This window comes from Tupaia chinensis, unplaced genomic scaffold, assembly GCF_000334495.1.
Source record: "Tupaia chinensis unplaced genomic scaffold, TupChi_1.0 Scaffold144899_1, whole genome shotgun sequence".
Lineage (NCBI taxonomy): Eukaryota > Metazoa > Chordata > Mammalia > Scandentia > Tupaiidae > Tupaia > Tupaia belangeri.
Genome location: NW_006204759.1, coordinates 131,742 through 139,987, shown reverse-complemented (window position 1 = coordinate 139,987; position 8,246 = coordinate 131,742). Strand labels below are relative to the sequence as shown.

The 8,246-nt window shown below is 52.7% G+C and overlaps 1 protein-coding gene across 1 annotated transcript in view; it reads right to left on the bottom strand.

Moving 5' to 3' along the window:
* The window catches only part of ABR (ABR activator of RhoGEF and GTPase), a 172,427-nt gene extending 166,985 nt beyond the window's left edge, over positions 1–5,442 (bottom strand). The window contains exon 1 of the mRNA XM_006167512.3: positions 5,426–5,442. The gene's annotated coding sequence lies outside the window, so the exon portion shown is untranslated. The remainder of the gene's footprint in view (positions 1–5,425) is intronic.
* Positions 5,443–8,246: the final 2,804 nt, after the last annotated feature.

The following is an 8,246-nucleotide window of genomic DNA, read 5'->3' as shown; positions in this document are numbered from 1 at the left end:
CCCCCGCCGCAGCACGCCTCGCCACCCCGGTGAAGGGTGCGCGGAGCAGCCAGACCCCGCCGACGCCGGGACTAGGGGCACACCAGCCGGAGTGCGGTGGGAGGAGGGGTCCCGCGGGGGCTCCGGGCGGCGGCGCAGGCACAGGTTCCCCCGCCTCCCCTCGCTGGGCTCAGCAGAATTCTGGCAACTGGCTGATTAGGTGCCGCGGGGAGACCTATGGGCCCGCAGGGGTGACATCACCTGCCACCCCAGGATCTCTAAGCGCAGTTTCGGGGGCCGGTGCAGCTGCCAGGCCCCTCCTCTAGGCAAGCCTGCGAAGCGGCGCTGACAGGGTTAAAGTACTGAGCGCCCTCATGAAGGCTCGGCTGCCTTGGGACTTTCCTTCCAAACCTTAACAGAGCTTCATCTATTCAAACACCCTGGGCCTTACAGAGCAGCGGGGTGCCGCCCTACACATTAGGGGCCGGCGGCTGGAGAAAGACCTGAGGGCGGGGAGGGGATGTCAAGGGGTGGCTGCAGAGGAAGGAGGGTGGAAGGGTAAACTGGGGGACAGCAGCTCCCCAGTCCCATTCGTTCCCCTCCAGGGCTCTCTGGGCACAGCCCAGGAGGCCTCTCATGTGTGCATAATGACGCGTAAGTGGAGGGAAGTCTGGGGTCAAGAGGCCTGAGAGCAGAACCTTTAAAAACACAAGTCTGAGAAACAATCCCACCCAAGTGCAGGGAAGAGGTGGGGGGTGATGCTTGTCCCCCACAGCTGGTTCTAGGGCCCTGTGGCAACTTTCCCATAAACTGCCCTGCACACCACCTAGGACTAAGGGACTGGAGAAGGGGCTGGAGGGGAGGGGAGTCAGGCTAGACTGGTTCAGGGCAGCAAGAGTTGAAGCCTGTTTTTTGACTCCAAGAGAGGAGAGGCAGGAGGCCCACCACCTGGGCCCTGCACAGGCCACGAATGTCTCAGATAGTGACACTTCTGATAACAGCAATGCCCACCCCACCCTATCCCCAGGTAGCTTCAGGACAAACCTTCCTGGGACCCAGCTCTCCACAGGCCTAGGAGGAGGGCTAGCTCACTCCGGCCTTTGTAGAGAACAGCTATCGGCATCCACAGCACATGGGGAGTGGGACTCCTTATTCCAAAAACCATAGATTTAGTTCTTAAGGGGAGAAGCAGACCCTTGCCCCTGATGCTGAGAAGCAGCCTGTACCCAGTGCTATAAATCTCTCAGGCAGAGATCTCTGGGTTGTCCAAGGGGAGAAGGTGGCCACCAGCTCACAGCAGGATGGAATCAGCCACTGGGAGGTGAAAGAGAAGATGCTCTGGGGTGTCAATGCCTCTACAGGTGGCTGCAGGGACATTTTTCAGCATTGGTTCCTCCCTGCCTCCAACGGCACACCCCCACCTCCAGCCCTGCTGGCTGAGGCTTTGGCTCTGGCTCTGGCTGCCCCCCTCCTTGCTCAGCTGTCACCCTCCCACCATCCCTGACTTGCACACAAGACTGGGAGCACCTGGAGCTTGGCAGGGAGGGGGGCGTGCATCTCCAATGAGATGCTCCAGAAATAGAGCTCCGGGAAGGGAGAAGCAGCCATTGGGCTTTCAGAGGACAGCAGGACTGGAGGAGCAAACTGGGGCCAAGGGCATCTCTTCCCACTTGGAACTCTCGGAGGCCCAGAGCCCAGGACAGAGGTGGAAACAGGAGTTGCAGCCACCAGCGGTCAGCAGCCTAGGGAGGCAGCAGTGCTGCCCCCTCCCCAGCAACAATCGAGACAGCCTGGGCCAGCTCCCCACAGGGCAGGGATCTTCCTGAGGGCTGCATCCGGTGCTGACTATGCCAGCAGCCATGGATGTATGCTTCTGTGTGAGTCACATACATTTGCATACATTTTACATTTTTATCTACAAAGGCTCGAACAGCTATTTTTAGGATTTTTTTCAAGTTAAATGTTGCAGTTGCTCTCCTTGCACTGCCATAGTTTGCATGTTTCTACATTCTGTCCAATTCTGCCCTGGACCATCCACTCAACAACACGATACAGGGTAGGAGGAGAGAGGAATCGTGCAGGCTGTGAGAGGAACACTTCTAATAACTAATATGGAATGCCTGCAGTGCCCCTGGCGCGGATCCAAGCCCTTTATTCACAAGGTCATCTCACTGTAAGTGTCACTGCTACCTCAGTTTTCTCCATGCTCCACATGAGAAAACTGAGGCTCTGAGCTGCCAAGAACCCACTCAGACAGTAAGTGGGGAGCTAGGACTTGAACCCTGGCAGTCTGCCCGTGACCTCCCTCTTCTTTTTTTAAGAATTATTTTATTTAACTTTATTTATTTTTATTATTATTATTATTATTTTCCAGGTTGATCAGAGAGAGAGAGATATAGACGGAAAGTAAGAAAGTGAGCCACCAGATCCAGGACTTGAACTGTGGCTGGCCATGTGGGAGTCCAGCTCCTTTAACTACCACACTACCTGCCAGCCTCAATCTTCTTCTTTTTAAATTATTATTATTATTTTTAGAGAGATTTTTGCTATAGGGCGTGTGCATTCACTGAAGAGACAGAGAGACAGAAAGAGAGAAATCAACCCCGAGGGGAGATAGTCGCACTGCAACCCCTTCTCCTCCACTCTCCTCCTAGGATCCTGGGCATGCACGCACACATGCCCAGCATTGAGTTTTAAACCACCAGGTCCAGGACTCGAACCACGGTCAACTATGCAGTAGTCCAATGACGTAACCATTACACCATCTTCTAGTCCCTTAAATTATCCTTAAGTTCTCCGGTAGGGCACATGTGCTTACCAGAGAAAGACAGAGAACAAGAGGGGAAAAGTGAGAAAGCAGGTTACCAGACCCAGGACTCAAACCACAGTCTGCCATGTAATAGTCCGGCACCTTAACCATGCCACCTGCTGGCCCCTGCTCGTGATCTTAAATGGATGCATGCTTCCTCCAGTCAGCTGAGTGCTGAACAGAGTCCTTGGAAATCCCTGCTGGTGTTAGAGACCACCTTCTAGAAAACTCTTCCAGTTCTTTTATCTCCAGTCACTTGGGAAATGGCAGTGACTTCAAGATCCCCTTGATGCCTTTCTTGGATAGGCTCCAATAGACAGTAACACCGCATGGCTTGCCTCTAACCTTGGCTAGAGAGACAAGTGTGTGGGCCTTTGCATACCACAATGATTTGGGACTGGAACAGAAGCTTCCAGCCTCCTGGCACTGAGGGCAGAGAGGAGGTTGGGAAGTGTCTCATTAAAAGAGATGTTTCCCCAACTAAAAAAAAACACAGATTGGCTACACTCAAGTGCTCTTACCCTCAGCCATCAACCCCAACCTGTCAGAGCAGCAGGTAAGTGTTGTAGACAGTACCTCCCTGACACAGACCTGGGCCAGCTCAGGAACCCCAAGGCACGGAATGAGCCCCCATTGTGCCACCTCACCAATCCCCTATTGAGCATTTGTTGCCCATTCCACACACCACATGCTCCACTTTCCTAACCCTCCCTCCAGCCTGTGCCCTCAGGCTATCCTCAGCCCCACACCTGCTCTGCTCCATGGGGACCTGGCCGCTTCCTTCTGCCTTATCACTGAATTTAAGGGTTGCCTACACTGCCTGGAGTGCTGGGCTGATGCTGAGAAGCCGAGAGGAAGGGAGACAGATCCCATTCTGAAGGCCAGCAACCCTGCCCTTAATTCCCAAAGGTGTGCTATTTGCTGCCTCTCCAACTACCAAGTCTTGCTTCTACCCGCTGCTCTGCCATGGTAGGAAAAGGGTAACTATTAGAACCAAAACAGGCATTGCCACTTCTCTCCTTGTGTTAGCGACCCAGCTCCACTGCACACAGCAGGAAGGCCCCGGAGTCGCTGTTTCCTGGACTGCCCAGAAGTACTGCTGAGGAAAATGACGTGTCCTCATGCTGGGGCCACACAGGGGACATCAGCATGTGCAGAGGCTGGGTGTGCACAGGTGGCAAGGGGAAGTGGGGCTCTCCACACTCAGATGGAAAAAAGAAAAAAGACTATGATTATTTAAACTAATAATAACAACAACAAAAAAGTTTGCACTCTCCCTAGCAGATCAGCTGAGACTGCATCTTTCTCACCGGGGCATGCCCAGTGCTTACACTGGTGGCTGAACGATGCTGGGGTAGGCCTCTGAAGCAGCTGTAACCACACTGTGCCCCCTCATCAGCTTTCTGCCAGAAGCCCAACAGACTGGCGCTCAATAATGCATGTTGAATAAAAACAATTAATGACAGCTAACATTTATTGAGTGCTTTTGACGTGCCAAGTTCTGTTCTACATAGATGATTCCACCTAATTCTCGCGATCCATTTCACAGAAGAAGAAATCAAGGCACAGAAAGGCCAGGCTGCGGGCTAGCTGGCAGAGGCTGACACTTGGAAATGAGCTCAGTCTCAATCCAGAGTCCACGTGTGCAACCGCTCTACTGGGCTGTGAATAAACAGAATGAAGTGAAACTCGTGGAGGAAGAAATCAGAGCTACACGACAAATGCAAGGCAGGGTTACCCCAGAACTCCCCAGGGCCCCAACGATTGAGCAAAAGGACTGTTTCCCAAAGAAAACCACATCTACTACAACAGGACAGATAAGCCCGGAGACAAGCTGAATGCAATCCAACAATCTCCTGAAAGCCAGGCCGGCCAAACGCCACTGCTTCTATGCCCCGAGACAGTCTTGGGCCCTTCCAGCCTCAGTTTCCACATCTGTAGTAAGTGGCACCCAGGTGGATCTGGTAGGTGAGCTCCAGGCCTCCTGTCAGGCCGAGCAGACTATAATTTGTGCTCCAGCAGATCTGGGTGGCCTGTTTTCCACTCCTTGCTTCCCTTCCTTGTCCTTGGTACAAACAACATTTCTATTCTAAGATTCACCCTCAGAGCTTGGCTCTGAAAAGAAAACTCCCCTGGTCTCCACTGAATCACCTCTAAAGAAGAAGGTTTGGTCTAAGAGCGTCCTTTGCTCTCTTCCTACCTGCCTTTGTGAACCCCTCCCCAATTACTCATTTCACTACCAAAGTTCTGCATCAGCTGCAACCCAGGCAAATGCAAACGTGGTCTCCAGAGAACTGCATTGACCCCTGTTGCCTCTCTTGGCATCACTGCCAGGAGAAAGTATAGTAATATCCAGGTCCCTGTAGTGTGACACTCTCCCCCCTCCATCCCTTACCCACACTTCTCTCCCCCCTCCCGTGTGGAAGCCTCTTCCCATGGCCAGGGGCCATTAAGTCCAGCCTCCAGGGCAGGGCAGCTGGCTTAGCTTACCCTAGCCAAACTGCAATTCCAGGAGGGTCTCTTTAGCCAAGTCCCAGCAAAGGTGGCCCTCACCTGCCATTGCTCACACCGCACCACCCAAAGAGGCAACGAGAGGGGTCGACAGAGGATCCAGAGCCCCCTTCCTCATTTACTTACCACTGAGTCCTCATCAGCATTTGGAAAATCACCAGCAGAAGAAAATACAGAAGGAATTTCCAAGTCCCCAGAAGCCGAAAGCCAAGTTCAACGGCTCCAACCTTATCAGCTCAAGTCCAGCTGGGGTTGGAGCTCACAGGCTGGCCCTCTGCCCTCCTATATCACTAGTGCCCTGAAGCTGGCTACGCTCCTCGCTCTTTCAGCCAGAGTTCTGCAGATGCATCCCAGCCCTGCGCTGCACTGCCAGAGCTCTGACATCACCTGCCAGCCTGGCCCTGTCCCCTCAAGCCCAGGAGTAGCTGCAGGGGCTGAGGCTGGACTGTGAAGGAGACTGACTTCAAGGGCTGGCTGGCTCAGTATCCAGGAAAGCGAGGCTGAAGGAACCTCAGAGCCTAGCCAGTGGTGCCATCAGTGGAGTTTTGCTTTGGGCTTATCATCAAGTATGCCGCTGTGTGGCCGTGTCTCTTTAAGAACCAGGCCTCTTTAAGGCAAGTTTCCTCTGCAGTCCACTCCTGCCACCAGTCCTGCGGCACAGTGCAGTGGGCTCCCAAGCGCCATCTGGTGGCCAAACAGAGAGGGGGGCCTCAGCCACCACAGGTGTTTGAGCAAAGGGAAATGAAGTGCTTGTACTGAAGGCTGGGCCTCCCCAGCAGAGTCTGCACTGGGCTGTAGGTTACTACTGTGAGCAATGAGCCTGGAAGTCAGGAGACAGCAAGAGATCCCAAGAGTGATCCTGGGGAATGACCGGGGGACAATGTTCCCCAAATTTGCAGAGAGGAGGATTTCCCCGGTCTCCCTGCTTGCAGCAGGGACCTGAAGCACCAGTGTACACACCCTGTGCCCTCAATTCTGAAACAGGGGTTCTCAGCTAGGGGAGCGCTAGTTAGTGAAGTCGCACCAGAAGTATATTTAAAATGTGTGGGAGCATTTACATGGCCACAATAAGGAAGGAGTGATACCGGCATTTAGTGGGCAGAAGCCAGAGATGTTAAAAATGCCCTGCAACCTATGCAGGACTGTCCCAAAGAACATCTGTCCCCACCCGCCAACAGTGCTGAGAGCACTGCCCAGAGGGAACTGAGGTGGTTCCTCAGCAAGCTCGTACCTGTCGTCTCCCTTCCCGGGCTGCCTCTGGGGGTCCTCTCTAGATAAATTTTACCTTTATAAACTTTGGGGTTCAGAGAGAGGGTGGTCTGGCCCAGGCCACATTCACAAGAGATGCCAGTGCTTCTGGCTGACCCTCCCGAAGACAGGCACACACACCTGTACCCACCCTATACTCATCATGGCGACCCTTAGCGGGGAGAAGCAGACAAATTCCAACTGTTAGGATCCAGCAGACGGTCTCTGAGAAGAAATCACAGAAGACTAGCTCCCTCCACCCCCAGCCCCAAGGGATCATCCCTTTCTTTCTTTCTTTCTTCCTTCCTTCCTTTCTTTCTTTCTTTCTTTCTTTCTTTCTTTCTTTCTAAAGAAATATTTGTTTAATTTTATTTATTCATTCACTTATTTTAATTTAACCAGAGAGAAACACAGAGAGAAAGAGGGAGGGAAAGTGAGAAAGCAAGTCACCAGGTCCAGGACTTGAACCGCGGTCCGCCTTGTGGGAATCCCCAGCGTCTTAACCACCATGTCACCTGCTGGCCCCCTACCCCTGCCTTTCTTCCCACCAGGATGACTAAGCCTCGCCCTACCCTCTGCCCCTGAAACATCCTAGGACATGCATCCTTCCACACAGGCACTTCAGGTTCTGATTATGAAACCCTGTAAGTCCTAATTTCCTCTCTCCCGAGTTCTTTACACCCCGAGCTGGTCAGCTCAGTCTCGTGAACACAGTCTCGAGCCAGGGGTTGACGTGAGAAACCAACACAGGCGACAAGTCCTAATGAAGGGGGTGTGGGAAAGGACCAGGCTCCAGCCAGGTGGTCAGTGGAAGCTGCACAGTGATGTGTCTGAGCTGGGTCTGTTGGTTTCAACAGTCCCGGGCCCAGGAGGCTGACATCGCAGATACGAAGACCAACTGGAGGAAGAAGTTTCCCAGTGTCCCACAGCAACAAGACAGCGCTCTCTAAAACAGATCTGGCATGTTCAGACCCATCTCATATTCAGACCCATCTTTGGCTTCCCCAACCCTCAGGATGAAGACCAACATCCTTCTGACGGTTTTCAGGGCCCCGCACTTGACCTCTGCGCCCCTCTGAGCTCCGTCTAGCACATTCTCCTCCTTGCTCCCTCCTGCCTTTTCTCTGCTTTGAAACTTTTGCACAGGTTGATTTCTTTGGCTAAAATGCTCTATCTCCCCTGTACCTGGGTATTTCCTACTCATCGTCTGTCTTTAGTTTAGTATCACTGCTTCTAGAGAGATTTCCCTATCCATCAGACTGGGAAGGCCAGAGTCTCTCCTTCTTAATACTCACAGTTCTTGGAATGAGCAGATGGTTGTAATGGTTACATCATTAGACTCCCAGGTAGTCGACTGTGGTTCAAGTCCCAAACCCAGCGACTTAAACTCATGCCAAGTACATATGCGTGTGTGCCCAAAATCCCAAGAGGAGAATGGAGGAGAAGGGATTGTGGCATGGCCATCCCTCCTGGGGGGCGATTTCTCGCATTCTGTCTTTCTCTTTCTCTCTGTCTCTCCAGTGACTGTGTACACCTTATAGCAAAAATCCCTCTCTAAAGAAAAAAAAATTCTTAGTTCTCGTAAATCATTCGATATTTGTCTCTTTCACTAGATGGAGAGTTCTGAGAGCATAGGAACCACATTTTCTCTGTTCACTGTAACCCCCGCACCTTGCGCGAATGAACAAGTGAACGTACA